Source organism: Maniola jurtina, chromosome 3 (genome assembly GCF_905333055.1).
Source record: "Maniola jurtina chromosome 3, ilManJurt1.1, whole genome shotgun sequence".
Lineage (NCBI taxonomy): Eukaryota > Metazoa > Arthropoda > Insecta > Lepidoptera > Nymphalidae > Maniola > Maniola jurtina.
Window position 1 is genome coordinate 10,331,729 of NC_060031.1, and position 21,659 is coordinate 10,353,387.

A 21,659-nucleotide genomic window follows, 5' to 3' on the forward strand; every position below is an offset into this window, starting at 1 on the left:
TTTTTGTTAAATTCTAGTCTTTCTATTTTTAATGCTAATCTTTTAATCAGCTGAAATAAATATACCTACTGCGCTGACGAAGTCGTAGCTGCGTGTTGATAAAATTAGGTACATATTTTAATACTTTGTAGTTTTGAACGTCAAAATATTTAGTTTTTTCCCGTATTTCTGAAGTTAGTAGTTTCCTCGAAGCAAACAATTTTGCGACACGGAACGGTGGAGCGTCGTAGGTACAATCTAACTTTTCACTACGAAACAACTTTGTCTCTGTAAGCTTATTCGATTAAACGTTCCGCACAGGTAATTTTTAAGCTTCCGATTTTTAAACTGGCTTATATACTTTTATACGATTTTAAGGCCATTTATGGTGTTCAAAAGGTTCTTATGATAGTTTTCCTGTATTTCCTATGGTTTTTACCCCCGACCCAAAGTTTGACGTGTGTATCTTAGTATCCGTCTGTGGCATCGTAGCTCCTAAACTAATGAACCGATTTTAATTTAGTTTTTATTTGTTTGAAAGGTGGCTTGATCGAGAGTGTTCTTGGCTATAATCCAAAGAAATCGGTTCAGCCGTTTGAAAGTTATCAACTCTTTTCTAGTTACTGTAACCTTCACTTATCGGGGGTGTTATAAATTTTTAATTTACACTTGTGCATACTAGATTCTCCATGCTATCCCAGTTAAAAAAACACGCTGTATAATGCCGAATTTTACCCGAGCGAAGCCGGGCGGATCAGCTAGATAGTTCAGTAAAAGAAAAGAAAATTAGACAGGTAGACGTTAATTAACCTTATCTAGTACGAGTAGGTACCTAAGCTTGTACTAAATAAGCATACAACAACATTTTTCTATTCAAAATGTACCCTTTTGTTCGCCAAGAGTCTCGGATAAGCAAAAGCAGCCCGAAGCAGAAATCGATGTTGGAAACCCGTTTTAAAATGTTTTCCTTAGTGCATCGATAGTTGTTCCAGCTTCAAGACAATTACGTCGGAACCGCAAACTAAGCTTAAAATAGGTACCACCACGCGCTAAAGGGATTGGATCTTTTAAATCTAAATATATAAAAGGAAAAGGTGATTGACTGACTGACTGATTAACTAACTGACTGACAAACGTACTGATCTATGCCGGATCGGGCTGAAAGCGCGGACGCGGAAGAAGAAAAACCGCTCTGTTGGACATACTAGGAGAATCGATGGAACTTTTAAAGACTTTTTTTAAGGTCTCAGAAGAATTTTCACAGCCCAGGCATGGCAGGATCCTCTTTCATACACTTAGTCAGCGAAATGAGAATGACATTTTACTAACACTTTTGCAGTCGACTGTAAACTGTCCTTAAACTACAAGTCGTAGATGTAGCATCCCATTTGCAATGAAAAGCTCGATAAAATTGAAAGACTATTTCTCTTACCCCTTTTATGTTATTGCTTTACGTTTGATGCTATTATTTAATGCCATTAAACGCTAAATGAATCAAAGTTTTCTTTTATTATTAACAATCCGAGTAGAAACAAATATTCTTCTTCGTTCTCTATTATGAAATTAGGTATAGTACCTAACTACGCGACAGGTCGAGATGGCAATCAGGGTTCCCCAGACTCATACCCCGATTATTACCAGTCTACCTATCACGTGCTATATAAGTAAAGGAAAAAGGATATAGGTAAAGATCTTAATAACACCTATGAGAACATTATAGAGTTGCTTTTTAAATACACATACCTCCGAAAAGTCAGGGGTAGGTATGCCCGGTTATATAAGTAAGTGTACCTAACTACTTACATTTGTATAATATTAATTTATAATGCCTTGTAATAAATATACAACAAAAGCATGTTTATACAAGGGTAAAAGCCTTTGTTTTTTTCTTTGTTGGTACACACGCGGATCGTATGAACTATGAACTTATTCATAAGTGTTGCTCACACGTATGCTCGTTTTTTGGTCACGCAAGTAATTATTAAGTCACGCAACCCGCCGTTGCCACGCAGTGTGAGAGTGACATAACGTGAAAATATTTTTTCCAAATAATATTACTTATCCAAATATATAATAAGTACCTATTTAATACATCCATTGTCCGTTTTCCGCTAGCCACCACGACTGGTACGTGAGTACCTATAGCCGCGGCCATCTACATTTATAAATTGTTATTACTTATTATTATAAAACAATAGTTAAGTACTAATAAAATGATTCATTCATTTTCAGTAGATTTTTTAATTCTTACTACAAAAGGAAAGAAATATTTTGCGAAACATTTGCGAAAGCGTAGCTATGTTAAAAGGTTCACATTTGGTACAAGGGGCATTGGGTAGCTACAGACAAGTCTAATTATCCCATTATGCAGTTTAATTAAAGTCGACCGCTTCGGAAACAACTTTTCTACAAAAAATGTAAAAGATTTAAAAAAGTAGGTAAGTATGCTCTAAAAGTTTATTAATGGGTAAGGAGGCTTTATGCCGCGAAAAATTACAAAATGTTAATTAAGTTTGCTATATTTACATAATATGCAAATATGAACAAAGCCAGGCGTCGAATAATTATTAAATAACTTGACCGTAACTGGAAGCTTTATATTGAGAGTAGCATTTCCGTTTCCGTCGATTTCATGCCAGTTTTCGTACTTTTATTGATGTCATATCCGGTTTTGTGGCGCCACCTGGCGGGGTCGCGCTCAAAGTTTTCGTAAATTGCTCAGCGCGGCCATGGCTTCATTGGCGTTTTGTTTGCCGTCGAAGCAACTTGCAATCAGTCAACGCGAAACGTTGCAAGATATTTAATTTTATTTTATTGTGTGGTACTTTATAAAGTGAATTTGGTGAATAATTCGCAGTAAGTACTTATTTTTAATTTATATTACATTATGTAAAATGTAAAATATAATAATATGTACGTGATCAATATTTTTAACGGGTTGTCCGTTCGGATCACAGTACTTTATATTTATTTGCCAGAAGGTAGTTATTAAAAACTTTTCGTACTTGAGACGATGTAACAATTAGAAACCGATTATTAGGAATGAATTTCAAATATTTGAAATTAATATTATAGCTAAAATTTACCTTTTAAGTCTGTTACAATATGCTCATTTTATTGAGAGGGTACATGACGATAGTTATGACCCCGATTGCATTTTGAAATGAATCCTCTCGGATTTATACGAGAAATTCTTTTAAGATTATGATATGTCTTTTCTAGTTATTGTTAATTCAAATTGTTACATCGAATAGTAATGAAATTACAGGTAACCTTTATAAAAATAAAAATATCACACCTGACGATCATCAGGATGAAATCGAATAACAAAGTTCGTGTTTAGATTTTACTTTCAACAGGTTCTAACCATTAATTAACCAGGTTCCAGGTTTTTCAGGTTTAGCTAGCGCATCTTGGTTTTTACGTGTACCTACACAGTGCATTAAAAAGTCTTTGATAAAACTCAAGGTTCATAGACCTAGAAACAAACAAAGAGGTAAAAAAGTATGATACCTTGCAATTTCTAGCAGATAAAGCTTATGCAGCTATCACATACTGCGTAAACAAAAATAAGCCTAGGTTTTCCTAAAAATTGTGCTTTCTTGACTTTATTTTTATTCGTATATAAATTAACTGAAAATCAATATTAACTTAAATAATAATATTAAATTAACTAAAATATTGACTGAAATCAATAATCAGACTTCGTCGGGTCTTTCCACAATTAGTGGGTAGCTACAGCATAGAAGGTATTGCGATGCGCTGCGAAATTATCACGAGCCAGGTGGGTCTTTTGGTTACATCCATATGGGAAAAAACAAGTGGAGTTTGTTAATATTTTTTGGGTCGAAAAGAACACATTTATTCAGTCAAAAGCTAAGCAATTATTATTAGTCCGCTGCCTCTCGCGGGGGCAAGGCATTGAAAATGTTACCGTTCCATCGCGTGGAACTATTTTGCATACACTATGGTAAATTATTTTGACGATTCAAAAGCAATTGCAAAAGTGTATTTGAATAAAGATAAGATAAATTTATTTGACCCAGCAATAAATAGAAAACACATTGAACGCGTTCGCCGCTTCACAAGCACAGAAAATTATAATTGTTGCCGTTCCATCGCGTGGAACTACTCGACATGCACATTGTTTTTCTGAAAAATGGTCACCCGCCCCTCGTAGGGGCCATGCATTTCAAATGTTACCATTTCAATACATAGAGCTGCCATGACTACCTTTGCCGTGCATTGAGCCTATTCAATGATCAATATTATCCACTCTCGTGGGTTGGATACCAGTATGATCAATATCATTCAACCTTCGCAGGGTTGATCCTAACATGAGCAATATTATAACACCCTCGCGGGGTGGATACCAGTATGCTCAATATCATCCACCCTCGCGGGGTGGATGCTAGTTTGAGCAATCTCATACACCCTCACGGTGTGAATACCAGTATGATCAATATCATCCACCCTCGCGGGGTGGATGCCAACATGATCTATATCATACACCCTCGCGGGGTGGAAACGAACATACCGGTAATATCTACAAAGGTCATCCAAAAAGTTCTTATCGTTCCTCAATCAGGACTGTAGGTCCAAAAAGGTAAGTAAGCCACAGCATGATTATTTGCACCCGAATTCTCCAAGACAAATCAGAGAAACTAAACCGACCTCGATCCAAGCAGGTTATTTAGTGCACTGTCTTTCGCAATGAAAGAAAATAGAGGCACCAGAGGTTATACAAAGGTTATTTCAATGGTATCGCATACCAATATTTAAAAAGCCACCTATTGTTTTTCCCAAGGAACTGTATGCAATAGTGCGTAAAATGAATCATGAAGCTTGCACCGCACGCCAAGCTTCCTTTTCACCTTGTTTCTGGTACCGAACTCCGAAGTGTCATCCCGACCAAGATCACGTCTTAGAGTACGAAACAACTATGTATGTTATGGCAGAACATTTCATTTTGATAAACATGCAAAGTCTGTTTTCATGTAGTGAAACAGTCTTGTGTCATTGCTTCTTATTGAGGCCATACGGGAAAGTTAGATAGATTAGATGATAACCTACCTGCCGTTCGGACTAACCACGGTGTCTATGGGTGATATTAAGAGAATGGTGAAATTTGAGTCCTATTTTACTTAATCAACTTGTCATAGCAAGTTAAGGCAAGTACATGCTAAATGTACAAGAGACTTAATCCATGTACATTTTTTACATGCATTAAGTTAATATCTACTTCAGTCGAACTTACTGTTTTTGGTATATAAAATTTGAGAATTGGTTCTTTGACCACGAAAGAGTGAGTCTAACTATTTAGAAATACTATGGAGACCCTAAAAAATGCCTCCAAAGAGGGCTGTTGGATGTAAGAACAGTTAGAAACGCTAGTTAACAAACCAATGACCGCTGGATAATCCAAGATCTATCCAATACTGGTAGATCACTATTATCATTCGTTAGACGTCCACAGTTGGACATAGGTCTCATAAAGAGACTACCACATGCCACGTGATTACACTGCATGAATCCAGCGGATCCCTGCGACTCGTTAAATGTCGTCTATCCATCAAGTGGCGATCTCCACGCTGCACTCCAAGCTGGCAGATGCGATAAATAAATTATAAGGGCTAAAGGAGAAATATTAGCTACCTCCACTAGTTCATGTTCTAGTAACGGATGCTTTGGATTAGGCTTGGGAGCATTAATAAACAATCTTCATCTATCATGCTCTTTGACAGGAAAGGAACAAATGCTTTACTCTTATCAAAATGATAGTCTAATTTACCCTTCAGAAGCTTCAAGAAGGCTCACTTCTTACGCCTTGGTTCAAGTCTCATTCAAAGTAACGACGAGACGTTACTCTCTCATTTACTAAGAAAAAGAGGAATGATGTTCATTCTTTCATTCATTCATTTGTTAATAAAGCATATTTGCAAGGTTTAAGGATATTGTTATCCTTATTGAATAAAACATTCCAGATACTGGAATTATGGCTTGACAAATACACCATAGCATACAATATTATATCCGATATGTATAGTAATCATGTAAATAATTTGTATCTAATGTCATAGCCAACATCCCAGAGTGGCAATACGAGCTTGTGTGGAAATAATATTTGCAAAGTGGGTAATCCTGGAGGTCGATCTATTCACCTCGGAGAAAGCATTCGAAGTACACAACTATGCACTCTTAGATTTGATGGACCATCAAGTCCTGTTTCACGATGCTGTATCTCATGAAAGTTTCCATTGGCATAGTTGGTTTACGCCATTATTTTCAATTCTTCGTCTTGACTCTTGACCCATCTCAATTGGTCAAAAGGAATATTTTTTGAATAGTTGATTTAGTTTATATAATTTACTCCGATCGAAAGTGTTTGGCGGGCCTCGACCGTTTATATAAAACACAGCCTCATTGACTCGCAATGGGTCTGTCATTGTCTTAAGAAGTCTAGAAATAATGAGTGGTCCTATACTTTACCTAGACACATAAAACCTAAGCAGTAAATCACTGCTTAATTTCAAGCGGAAATCTATCTTGAAACTATTGAATAAGCTTGACAACGTTGATTGATACGAACCTAAAGTATCACAATTAGCACCAGTTTTGGCACATAATATAAATTACATAATTTAGAATTTTCATTCCTATTACACGAATCTGTAATTGGATCTGTTATTGGATGTATGAAATAAAAGTCAAGTAATGTTTGTTAATGCGCGTGTTTTATATGTGCTATATTAATGAATAAAAGCAAATTCACTCAATTATGTATTCATGTCCAAGCATGTTTTAAAATCGATTTCTTCAGAAAGATTTAAAATCCACCCGTTTGGGGTGCTAATAATAACTTATTACTTAACTAATCATTTGTAATATCTGCGTTTTTATTACTGCTTACTATTCAGATAACTTCATATTGCATCAAAATCGTACCTTAGAACGAATGATGTGTATTTAATAAAATTTGATGATTATAAAATTAAAATCTGACATTTGCCCTAAATTCGGCTCAAAATCTGAAATAGACAACCAATCAGAAATTGCTTGTAATGAGAATAGTCATAACGGGTATCTTTACCCTCTTTTTGGATTTATATGTGTAATTGGTAATTAATTATTGAACGACAGATTATGATATGCTACAAAATATAATGCTCTATATTTTATAATGGTTAACGGATTAAACGTGCCTGTCGTACAGTAGGTATAGCAGACTGGGTAAAAACCTTTTTGAAAGAAGCAAGCATATCTGCTACTTCTAGTAGCATACACTCAACTCAGGGAAAATCATTCTTATGATGAGATGGCCCATGAAAATTAGCAATCAGCTAATACAATTCAAAAATTTTCTAAATGTAAAGTGATTGAAGGCAATGTACTTAGTCCAGGTGGTATCGCTCAACTAACTATTCTTCAGTTCTATGACTGATAGTTAAAATTCTTTTCTTTATTGATTTTGTATTCAAATAAACAAAATTTGGTTTATGAAAAAGAACATAATATCATATAAGTACTCATTATGGTACAAGTGTTATCACATTGGCGTAGAATTCTAATATCTATTATGTGGCGTCACCAGGCGAAAACAAACAGGGTCTCAATATAAAGCTTCCAGTTACGGTCAAGTTATTTAATAGTAGCGTTTTACCTGAAAATAAAACGCATATTAAAATACTTACCTCACTGGAAGCTTTCAGTAATTCCTGCCTGGTGATATTGAGCCAATGAAGCCATGGCCGCGCTGAGCAATTTACGAAAACTTTGAGCGCGACCCCGCCAGGTGGCGCCACAAAACCGGATATGACATCAATAAAAGTACGAAAACTGGCATGAAATCGACGGAAACGGAAATGCTACTCTCAATATAAAGCTTCCAGTGAGGTAAGTATTTTAATATGCGTTTTATTTTCAGGTAAAACGCTACTATTACCTACCTGCCATCTCGTTTATTAATTTCAATGAAATAGTAATAAATATCATTTTTATAGTTACTACCTACCTAGTTTGTTTGAAAGTACCGGTTGTATTGGACAAATATTTTTTACCCGACTGCGGCAAAGCCAAAAGGAAGGGTTATGATTTTAGCAGTCTATGTACGTATGTGTGTATGTTTGTAACATAGGCTGGCCCAGTGTAGATTGGTAGACTTCGCACACCTTTGAGAGCATTATGGAGAACTCTCATTCATGCTGGTTTTCTCACGATGTTTTCCGTCACTGTTAAAGAAGTGATTTTAATTGCGGACATAACTCGAAAAGTTAAAGGTGAGTGCCCGGGATCGAACCCCCGATCTCACGAATAGAAAATGGACGTGTTATCCACTAGTCTAGTTATCACCGCTATAAATAACAATAATATATACCTACTTAATTGCAAATATTCTGAACACATCCGCCACGAATGTGGAATGAATGCAAAATTAGCGGTGCATAATTCAGAACCAAAATATGTGCCTAAATATTGTAATAAAAATGAATCGCCGAAATGTATGTACGAGCGCGCATAACTTCCGAACGACTACACCAATTTGGTTAATTATTTGCTGTGTTTGTGATTATCAAGACAAGGTAGGTTTGTTTAAAAGATTTTTTTTGGAAAATCCACGGGAAAAAACAGTTCCCGCGAGTCGCGGACGAAGTCTCGGGCAACAGCTAGTAATAAATATAACAAGATGATGCCCGCGACTTCGCCGCGTGGACTTAGGTTTTTAAAATCCCGTGGGAACTCTTTGATTTTCTGGTATAAAAGTTGTGCGAAATTTCATCAAAATCGGTTAAACTGTTGGGCTGTGAAATTTGAAAAGGTAGCTGACAGACAGACAAACACACTTTTGCATTTATAATATTAACAGGGCTGTCTCCGTCACTTACTCCATACAATCGTAGTTCCCATTTCATTTGAATATTAAGCAACCAAAGTCCATGAAATTTTGCAGACATAGTCTAGAAACTAATATCTGTGTCTGTGGTGTTTTAGATTTTTCTAAAAATATGTAGTTTTAAAATTACAGGGGCTCAAAGATTTGTATTTTTCTTTAAAAAAAGGCCCAACTTTGTGCTCGTTTTTCTAGACAACGAAGCAATTTAATGAAATTTGGAAAAACCACAGACCTAGAAAATTTAATGAATATTATGTAGTAAAAAAATTATCGTTATATATTTTATATTGTTATAATTATGTGGGAACTACGAAAACCAGAAATTACACCCAGAAATCTTGAAAATTTCGTGCTGTCTCGATTTGTGCAAGCGGGGTGGTGAAGTGCGGGGGACGACACGTGAAACTGACAGAAACTGACAGTCTAAACACACGGGCCACATTTAGACTGCACCCAACTCCAAACTTGTCGATAGGTCTAACTAAATACACTGGTACATTTCAACTTGCGTTAGACGTATGCGTTACCTACTCAGACGTTGCCTGTAGATAAAAATATGTCTCATGTTTGCTGGCAATAGCGCATGCATCAAACCCTGCAAGTTGCAACTCTCTTGCAACCTATTCCTCACGCAATACGCACAGCTTTAATATTATAATTTTTGACAATGTATACTATATGTAATGCCATATCACAGGTCACTCTCTGATTTATTGCTAACAATTTACTTCCAAATGCAAAGAAATCTAAGTGTGTTGAATTCACACTGCCCAATACCAGGACCTTAAATGACATAAATTCATTGATAAATAATCATATGTTGAAAATAAAGGAGAACCCCGTGTTTCTCGGTATAATGTTAGATGCAAAGCTTCTATGGAACACCCACATATCAACACTTGATGGTAAACTCAGCTCTGCTGCTTACACTGTTAGAAAAATTCGACAGGTACTGACGTGGAAACTGCAAAAATTGTATATTTTGCCTATTTTCACTGTATTATGTCTTACGGACTCTTGCTATGAGATAAAGCGGTAGATATTGAGAAAAAAATGTATTACAGAAAAGGACAGGACGTGCAATTTATAATTTAAAACCGCGCGCTGCCATACAATAAAAATATAAGGAAATAAGTACCTTATCTATTATCTTATAGTAGCTTCTAAATATATTTACAACTAGCTAATGCCCGCAGCTTCGCTCGCGTGGATTTAGGTTTTTAAAAATCCCGATCCTTTCATTTCCCAGAACAAAAGTTGCCTCTCCGTAATAGCCCGTCCCCGGGATGCAACTTGTTTCTGTATCACGTAAGAATATTTAAACGGATGATCCTTTTCAAATCCCGAGGGATCACCAGGATTTAGGAATGCAATTTCTTACAGCATCAGGGTTGAGGTCAACGACAAAGTGTTTACTTGGTATAGATACCTTCAATATCAATTAATAATCGACACTTTTTAAATCCCATTAGCTTTAGTAGTCAGGTCCCCTGCAACATCAGGGTTGAGGAGTTGGAATCCAAATTTTTTATTGAACAATGTCGCAAACTTTCTTTATCGATTAAAAAAACTACCCAAAATTACGCAGTTAGGTTACCTGCCAAATTTCATGGTTTTGAGTCAACGGGAAGTACCCTAGAGGTTTTCTTGACACACACGACAGACAGAGAGATAGACAACAAAGTGTTCCTATAAGAGTTCCGTTTTTCATTTTGAGGTACGAAACCCTAGAAAACGTAGGAACGGCATTCCGAACCAGTGGTAAATTTTTCTGACCAGCCAAAAACACTTTGAAGTTTACCTAAAAGTTTACAGGAATAAAAATTTATCATTGTATTCCATTCCATTTCATTCTATTCCATTCTGTTCAAAGATAAATAGATAATAAAAATATTTGTCACCGAAACAATAATTTACGATACATCGACCAATATCAATTTTACTGATGACAATCTGACTATTACCAAAGTGAACGACTACTATAATATCTATTATATACGACTAACATAATATGTATTATAAATTGTGTGCCGTTTGCATTCTCACTAGGTTCTCATTAAGTTTGTTTTATTTGGTTAAACTTTCTGGCATTTATATTGTAATGACGTTTAATTGGCAAACAGTCTGTTTATTGGCTGAAACTCAAAAATTCAGCCAATCACAACAAAGAAAATATTGTAATAATGATTGATGCAGCTTTCTGTAATTGAAAACAAAATATTTGACATTAACTTGAATGTGACAGTGTTTTCCGAATAGGGTTGCCAGAGGCCCCGTATTTTACTGGTTACCCCGTATTTCAGGATACAGAAACCTGTAATTATGAAAATAAAATACGGGGCAAATAAAACTAAATATTTTTAGGGTTCCGTAACTCAAAAGCAAAAAAGAACTCTTATAGGATCACTTCGTTGTCTGTCAGTCTGTCAGTCTGTCAGTCTTTCCGTCTGTCCGTCTGTCCATTTGTCCTTCTATCCGTCTGTCATGTGTTCATGAACAAATATTAGTATTTTCAATTTTCAAAGTAAGATAACTACATATATCAAGTGGGTTATCATATGAAAGGGCTTTACCTGTTCATTCTAAAACAGATTTTTATTTATTTTTATGCATATTTTTTTAATGCATAACAGTTTTTGATTTCTCGAGTAAAATGTCGGAAAAAATACCCGAATACGGAACCCTCGGTGCGTGGGTCTGACTCGCACTTGGCCGGTTTTTTACAAATTCAGCAGGAGCTGGCTAGCGAAATCAAACACTGACGTTATGTCCAGTAGAAAGAATATTTTCCTTTTGCGGCAATGCGTAGCCGAAACCCACTCGATATTGATCATGGTCGTAGCCAAGGCGGCGGGGCTTGGTTTGAGGATGTAAGCCTTTTTTTATACAAGTTAGCCCGTGACTTTAATCTTTTCTAGTGGTAAGTGATGATGCAGTCTAATTTCTTGGCCGTTAGGGCCGTACTAACCATATAACTAGCCATGACCGAAGCCTCCCACCAGACCAGAAATGTTGAAATGGCGACTGCGCCTGGGAAGCCGTCAAAAACCTAAGCCTAAAATAATACTTACACTATTTCTTGCATTTGCTTACCAATTTTTTTTTTTTTGGAAATATATCAAACATTTTGCGCTCACTTCACTCGCGCTTTGAATTTATATTACTTGGTGTAAACCCCGCAATTTCGTTTGCATGAATTTAGATTTTTAAAAATTCCGTGGGGGATTTTCCGGGCTAAAAAGCCGCCTAAAAAAAATGTCTGGGATGCAAGTTACCTCTGAATAGTAAGTACCAAAATTTTGGTAAAGAAGATGGGCCGTGAAAGGGTAACAAATAGATAGGCAAATAGATATACTGTCGTATTCGTAATATTAGTATGGATAGGAAGCTTTAAAAATAAAATCTTGCTATGGCTAAACTCGTTTCCCTTTCACTTTAATTTTTTCTGTATTGAACCAAAAACACTTACGCTCACTGCGCTCGCGCTTTTTTATTGTTGTATTTTATCTCACTGTCAAATTGAAAGGCGAAATTCCACTAACCAGGTAATTAGCCCATAAAGTTGAGCGAATGTTTTTTTCCTCATGACAGGATTCAGTTCCGGCCCTAATAAAACCTCTCCCGCAATAGATTCCTGGCTACGGCCATAGTATTGATACTGTGAAGGTGGAATTACAAATTAAATGTAATTTTAAGTTGAAATGAGAAGATTGTATGCATGAAATGTATAACATTTTGCTTTACAACACTAAGAGTTTTTAAAAGCTATTTAAATAAATAAATCTTTTATTTAAAACCACATTGCAAACACAGTTCACCAATCAAGACACGGCAACATACAGAGAAAAAATACAAAACTTACAAATAAACTGAAATATCTAAATAGGCTTTCCATGCATTTCAGAGAGAACCACCGCCTATTTCTTCAAATACTTCAAATTTTCAAATTTCTTCAAATCTAAACCCCGTATTTTTGATGGTGGTAGCCTGTAAATCAAAAAGAGCCAGGTGGCAACCCTACTTCGACCTAGACAGAATGAAAAATTGTTTTCATTACTCGGCATGCCTATTGCCATAGTGTGACAGAAAGTGTGACGGTAGTTGTGACCTCTGATTGGCCGACTCTCTTTCACTATTTGCTAAAATTGATGATTGCAACAACAATTTTTTCTTTTTTGTAATCGAAAACAGAACACGGACGTCAAACAGGTTGACTAATTGCAATCATTTCTGACCGGCTAACATTGTTCCGCTAGTGGCTCAAACTCACTGTCGCAGCAAGAACATGGTAAATTCAGCCAATCACAGCAATTTGAAATTTGGTTATCACAAATGTACCGATCTAGGAACCGAGAATGCACGAACCAGGGCAGATAGAGATAAGAACAATAATATCATACGTAGGAAATCGACGGGGGATCGTTGGCAAGGATAGCCTTAAGTATGGATAGTATGGATAATGGATATGGATGGATTAAAGTGAGAATTCAATTAGGTATTAATCAATCCTTTGAGCTTGAGCTGCTAAAGTTCGGTTGCTACTTGCTATACTCGGTAGTTGCATCTGTCAACGAATCTAGTGCTGCGAGATGCCTTAATTACGCGAGTAGTGTCGAGTTAATTAAAGGAAGTTGCTAGCCAAAGTCACACTTCAACCGTACGAGTATGAGTTGATTCGATCCTGCCAATGAATGATGCTCCCTAGCCTATTAAGCAAAGGTAAAACATTTAGGTAAATAACACACTAATCTTTAAAAATGAGTTTTAGACACATGAGTAAATATTTAGATATCAATCGACTAAAATCACTACCCATATAATAATTGCGAAAGTGTGTTTGTTTTCTTTGTAGGGTTGTCGCGTTGTATGTTTTCAGGTTTGTCCTTCAATCACGTCGCAATGGAGCTGCAGAACGACGCGATTTTTTGCATGGGTAGATATAATTAAAGACCTCGAGACACCATACGGTAGGTACTTCCGACATCAACGCTTGACATGGACACATGCCACTTGTTTGCGCAAAAATCTTAGACCATCGGAAAAATATTCCGCGTGAATAAATTCGCGGGCTAGAGCTTAATAAATCAGCAGTTATCACGATTGTTTGATTTTAATCAAACGAGATCACAAAGCACCCTTGCCTTTCAGCTATACAAAATTCTCTGTCAGCTATTTTACTAAGAATTTATTTGGATCGTAAATGAGAAAGAAATGATTCGAAAATAAAACCATCTAAGGTTTAATTTATTAAATCTTTTGAAAGTTAAACTAGCTTGGTAAGCAGCTAGTTGGTTTTTGTCTATTAACATTAGGGTTCTAAGAAGCATCTATTTTAAAAGCTCAGGGCACGTTTTTTAATTAAAACCCAAGTGCCTTAATTAGGTGATAATTCAATTACATTCACTCTTTTGAGATTAATAGTAGTCTGCTTGGTTTAAGGAGTCGTAATTAAGTACACGATGGGGTGATGAGTGGCGTCAAGGTAATTACATTAATGAAGTTTGCAGTAAACATTGAAATGCATACAAAAAGGGTTATGGACTATGGAGCGAGTTTGTGTCCTAACTTTATTTAGTAGAAGGGACAAGATGATGCCCGTCACTTCGTACTACAGTAACTTACAGTAGTAAGTTTCGGTTTTTGAAAATCCCGTGGGAACTCGTTGATTCTCCGGGATAAAAATTAGCCTATATCTCGCTTCAGGATGCAATCTATTTCTGTACCAAATAGATGATGCTAGTGACTTTATCCACGTGAATTTAGGTTTGTGAAGCATCAAATTCAAATTCAATGATTTATTCAATAAAATGTAGGTACAATATGTTGGAATAATGTCTGATGAGCCTTATACATTTTACCACTATGACTGGTGTTTGAATATTATCTTAAATTCAATTAAATTAAATACAAATAAAGTCAAGACTAAAATATTAAGTAAAGAAAGACATACATAGACTTTACACAAGCAAAGTATAAAATAATAGTTAAATAAAGATCAAAAAATGTCAACATCTCGGAAGAACTCTTTGATTTTCTGGAACATAAATAGTCTTTGTCCATCCTTCGCATGCAAGCTAATCCTGTACCAAATTTCGTCAAAATTGCAGATATATACAGACTTTCGCATTGATATATTTATATTAGTAAGTTTGTATTTACTATTTACACATGTAAGTATTTAATTTTTGTTCGTTTCCTGTTTCAATTTTCCAGTTCTCTGATTCAATTTAAAGTTGTATATGGTGTACGCAATGTGAAATTTTCAGAAGTCTCCTAATTGCATGGGGCACGGAATGAATTCAAAATTGAAATTGCATGCCCGCTCTCACGTTCGCTTGGAAATAGCATATTACTTTTTAAACATTGAACGTTCAACTATTTAAAATCTTGTTTGTAAGACTGTATCTTCAGTTCAGAACAAACATTCAGTTTCCTTGTTTTCTAGCATTTTCTGTACATATTGGGTTACAGGCTAGGCGCAACGGCTTGAATGACCACATGGACAATGGTCTTACTCCATCTACCTTGTCTACCACTGTAAGTTGTTTGCTAACCCCCGACCCAAAAAGCGACCCGTGTTATAAGTTTGACGTGTGTATCTGTCTATGGCATCGTAGCTTCTAAACTAATGAACCGATTTTAATTTAGTTTTTTTTTGTTTGAAAGGTGGCTTGATCGAGAGTGTTCTTAGCAATAATCCAAGAAAATCGGTTCAGCCGTTTGAAAGTTATCAGCTCTTTTCTAGTTACTGTAACCTTCACTTATCGGGGATGTTATAAATTTTTAATTTACACTTGTTACTAACGTAGTTATTTTTTGCTAAGAAGCAGTCGAGAATGCATGATTTTAGTAGGTACCTAGATAGATAAATAATATTTTGCTCAAATATTTTGTTAAATACACATTCAAATTCCAAACGAAAATAATATATATATATTACTATATTTAGTAGTAAGTAAGTAGATATACCTACTTATTTGTTTTCGTCGTGTACTCGTAAACGCAAGGTAAAACGCTGACGATCGATGTATCAGTTAAACTAGTGGGAACGAGCGCGAGTAGCAATGTTGGTTGACAGATTGGCCTGTAAAATAAAACGATTTCCACACTCCCTCGCTAATAGAAGTTTTCGTTTTAGTCGATCTCCGAGGCTTTAACTGTCACGGTGGAAGACGAGGGATCACCTCGAGAATTTTATCGAAATTCAACCAGACTTTTGTGGCTATTACGTTAGTGATAGTACACATTCAAAGCTTAGATGTATGTGCGTTGGTAAAGCGCGTTGTTAGTCAAAAAATTGGTTGTCTGTAAAGTCGGTTTAGTGACGATAGTTGAACGTGACAACAAAGGCCGATTGTGCTTCTTTGTCGCTCGTTCCGCGCTCTCGCTTGGACTTCAAGCCTTACATGGAACGCCTCAGAGCGAGGTAACGCCGCATGAGTCATGTTTTTTCGTGCGTGCAGCCGGCTCTATCGAATTATAAGACGTTGTCACGTCAAAAAAAAAAAATTAATTCAAAACTTGAAATGAATGAACCTCCCTGTTTAGGCGTAAGATATAGGTAAGCATTTCGCATGAAAGCAACCTTTCTTACAATACATCTCAAGCTTAATCCAATGCATTTTGTATTCTATGAACATTTCTCCTTATTAGAACGATTCAAGAAAGGCGTAAAAATAACCTTAAAACGTGAAAACTTAATTTTACAACCTAACATAACGATGCGCAGTTTCATCAAGTTATGTTTCGCAGTGCAATCGAGATTTTCATTGCAAAAAGATACTTGTACATTGTACGAGTAGGTACGTATCAGGTATTAGGATTTTTTTATACATTTTGTATCGGTCGCCACATGTTGACACTAGATGACTCTTCTCACACATAGCAATCACGCGATTCGAACCTAAGACAGAAAGCAACTTAAAACGAGCTTATGGCACCGATTTTCAATAGATATTCACTTTGAAGCTTGAATCACGCTAACGAAGTGTTAGCTTCAATAGTGTCAGCTGGCAACTTCAGAAGTCTATAATGCACAAGTTCCAACGGTTAGACCAGTTGGGCCCCGTGGACACCCGCTCCGAGGAAGATATCCCTTTAGTTACCTACATTTGAGCCTACAATCACTTCTCCCGTACAATTTAAACGTTTTTCCGTGGCTCATTTCTAGAATCTGTATGAACTCTATAAAACTATATTAACTCTAGTATGAACTACGCAGATAAACAAAAAGTATAATTTGAATATAAATTATAATAATATACTTAGGTAGATACATACATAAATTCAATATAAACATAAACTAAGCGAAAAATGAAAAGCATTTTCAGATTTTTGTTGTTGACAGCGATGGAAAAATTTTCACTTTGTTTCTTCTCAGACACAAGTTAGTGTAGTTTTTCATCACGCAAGTGATTATAAAATCACGCAAGCCCTCATGACTATGCAAAACCGGTCATGTAGGGACCACTAATGAAGAAAATACGTAGTTAGAAATATTATAATATTAAATAGGGAAGTACCTAGATATCTTACGATCATTAAAACTCCAATAACACTTCGTGGATTTTGTGCTGTCTATTGCCTGCTGACCCTGCTCATCATATTCTTGATATTTCACATTTCATAAGTAGGTACTTACTTGTTCTATAATTCATATGGTCATCATTATTCATATGGTTATAATTAATATGGTCGTTGTTATTTTCTTATCTACTTGAATAGAACTAAAATCTATACAAATATATTAATAACTAGCTGTGCCCGCGACTTCGTTCGCGTGGAATAGTGACTTTTCGCGCTTTATATAGCCACGGACGCTCAGGCGCGAGGCGCCGTGGTTCTTTAAATTGACATAACTTTTTTATTTATGAACCGATTGACATGAAATAAACACTAAATCCTAAGTGAAGCTTACTACAATATATTAGTGAAAACCGTAGCTAAATCGAATAAGCCGTTTCTGATATTAGCGTGCACAAACACACAGACAAACAGACAAACAGACAAACAGACAAACAGACAAACAGACAAAAAAAATATTAATTACAATTTCGGGTTCGGCATCGATATAATAACAACCCCTGCTACTTTTTTTTAATATATTTCCATTGTACAGACACCACTTTTCTACAATTTTATTATATGTATAGATCATCTAAGTTACATATTTATTGAAAGAAAATGATAAATAAGTGTATTTATGAACACAATGATAATCACACAAAAAATATTAAAACGATCCATGTCAGTGTACCTACCGAAATAATAACCTTAAAACTACAAGTGGTTACGGTGGACAGGAAGAAAAAAACCGGCCAAGTGCGAGTCAGACTTGGTCACCGAGGGTTCCGTACTCGGGTATTTTTTCCGACATTTTGCAAGATAAATTAAAAAACTATTTTGCATAAAAATAAATACAAATCTGTTTGAGAATGTATAAGTGAAGCCCTTTCATATGATAACCCCAATTGCTATAGTTATTTTAACATAACACTTTTTTTTTGCGATTACCTACCTGCCATTCATGATTCTAGGTCAACGAGAAGTATCCTATAGGTTTTCTTGACGGACGGATAGACGGACAGGCAGAGAACAAAGTGATCCTATAAGGGTTCCGTTTATCCTTTTGAAGTACGGAAGCCTAAAAACACCAAAAACTCACTACCTATCCAATGAATCCTATGTCACAGCAACATTTTGCGATTCAAAAAATTTACCGCTAGAAACTGGAACGCGGCCTCAAGTCCTACATTTTTATTAGACTGATCTAGTTCAGCTTGATCCAAAGCATGCTTAGGATGAGAATGATGGCAAAATGTACTTAGTTTTATCTGGGCAAAACTGGTATAAGAAAGAGATCGTGAGTTCGATTCCCAACGAGTGTAACTTGGGTATTGATAATAATTTTTAAATTGTCTGTGGTCTGGTTTAGTTGGGGCTTTGGCCGTGGCTAGTAACCAATCCTCAATAGCTCAACAGGTTGAGGAGCCGACTGAATTCTAAAAAGGTCGGAGGTTCAAACCCCACCCGTTGCACTATTGTCGTACCTAAAAAAAAAAAAAAAAAATCTATTGGCAAAGACATACCGCCAACTGTCCAGCAAAGGGGACGATGTCGATCGCGTTCGTAGATTTTACTCCTCGAACAATGCCAACCCTACATTGTGTCTCCTGACCCCTGGATGGTGCAAAACGATTTGAAAACGCCGAGTAACAGGTTAACAGAGTAAGTTGGGTGAGGCTGGTTAACTAACCTGTCCATGGCTAACACAAACACTAAATACCTAACCACTAAAATTGTGGAGTAGGTAACTTGGGAAATTACTGCTGGTGTTTTTGCCTTCGCATGGGATACAGCGTTTTGATACGGTGCCGCGTCAAAACCGTTCAGCAACTTAGGTACCTCTTTCATAAGTTAGATTTTATCGTGCGAAATGTCGAAAAAAATACCCAAGTGCGGAACCGTCGGTACGCGAGCCTGACTCGCACTTGGCCGGTTTTTCGTCTTGAGGTTCCTTAAAAACCGACCTACCGCTTATATTTTTAGTCATGGCTGAGCTACCTATTTTTATTTTATATTATCGTTATTCATTTAGCGAACTCATGAATAAAACCTGTTGAGCTTTGATTGCGGATTGAGACCTACCTTCCTACTCTCAAACTAATTTGGCACAACCATAGACGTATGCTTTCATCAATAAATTATATTATTATTAATTGCCTACGCACACATTTAGACAAAGGTAAACGGGCATAATATGACCGGCTTTGGCAAAAATGGCAGACATGAACCAAATTAGTTTTAAATCAAAGATAATATTGTAAACTTTCACTATGTATAAATACATATTTGATTTAAAATTGATGGGGGAAAAAGTGAATCAATATTTTTTGTTTCATTGTATTAAAAATATTTCAATTTTTTGGTATTCCCATGGCCCACAACAACGCATTGAGAGAGGCACATTTGAAACTGTTAATTTTGTCCGGCGCCGTAGGTTGTATGGTTCCCATACTAAAATGCCCGTTTATCAATAAAAAAAACAATCTTTATCAATTAAAAAGAAACAACATTTTCTAGGCCACGTCATTTTAATTAAATACAATAAGAATTTGTTTGGCTTCATATGATTCTGATAGGTATATTACAGACTAGATTACGACTTCATAATATAATATTATCTACAGTACACGTCCGGTTGCTAAACAGTTTTTCTACACTCTCTCCCGGCTACGGCTATCTAGTGCCTCCACACTTCTTGGTCTGCGATAGAAGCTCTCCTGGCTAGCTAGTGCCTCTACACTTCTTGGGCTACGATAAAAACTCTCCTGGCTAGCTAATGTCTCCACACTTCTTGGGCTACGGAATAGGCTCTCCTGGCTAGCTAGTGTCTCCACACTTCTTGGGCTACGGAATAGGCTCTCCTGGCTAGCTATTGTCTCCACACTTCTTGGGTTACGGTAAAAACTCTCTTGGCTAGCTAGCTCTACACTTCTTGGGCTACGAAAAAGACTTTCCTGGCTAGCTAGTGTCTCCACACTTCTTGGACTTCGATAAAAACTTTCCTGGCTAGCTAGGGTCTCCACGCTTCTTGGGTTACGAAAAAGACTTTCCTGGCTAGCTAGTGTCTCCACATTTCTCCTGTTTCGTCTTTTGCCTCCTAATGATTGCCATGGGTTGGTTTTCACGTGTGGATTCCAGTTAGGAATTGTAACATCACGATGGGTAGGCTTAGATAATCCGGGGAGAGAAATATCACGTTTTTGTTTCAACTTACTAGGTTCACAGGAAAATAATGGAATGAGAATAGCTCCCAAAAATAATACCAAAGACGTTGTTCTCAACATTTTGGAAGCGTTTACAGTTGTGTACTGAACCTAACGCTTGTTCTTATGTCTTATATATTATTTACTTGTAATGCAAAATGCTGTTAATATAACTTGAGAGTAAAAGGGTAATTACCTGAAGTGATCTCTTTATCTGCTTTGTTTACAGCTTAGAGATTACTATACTATGTAGGTATATAGTAGTTGACTCTACTCATGTGATACTTTCGATAACCTTTGGACGTGACCTGATATTATTAGTCGCTTATCCACTGTGAATCCCCGTCTCACAGGTAGGTACATACATTTATAAATTTATCCTACATCTCTATGTTAGTACAAACACAGTATAATATCTTCAACTATTTCCTTTGCACCATTTTGCTTGCCTGGACGAGATCGCTTGCTAGCGATAAGCCCGCCAAATTGTTTGTGTATTTTCTGTACTTATTTTGTGATGTATAATAAAAGTATTATATATAAATAATTTATTCATTTATTTTACTCAAATAGTTATCAATATAATATCGCATTGGCATTAGGTACGTGATTCATGAATGACATGGACAATCCAAAAAGAAAGGAATCATAATAAATTCACACAGATAAAGGCTGAATGCTGATTTTTGTGTATGTTTTACGATTAATTTTATTAGCTTTTTTTTAATGGTAGGAATATTTATTATTGGTAGAGTAGAATTTATTAAAACAATGAACCTAAAACTAAAAACCTTTATAAATATAATATAATAACTAAAATATACCTATTATTAAAAGAAGTCCCTTTAGGCAAGGTTCCGAAGATACTGGCCCTTTGAATAGCTAGTAATTAATCTATACTAATATTATAAAGAGGAAACCTTTGTATTTTTGTATGTTTGTATTGAATAGGCTCAAAAACTACTGGACCGATTTCAAAATTTCTTTTACCATTACTTAGAGGGATTCTTCCGAATCCGTAT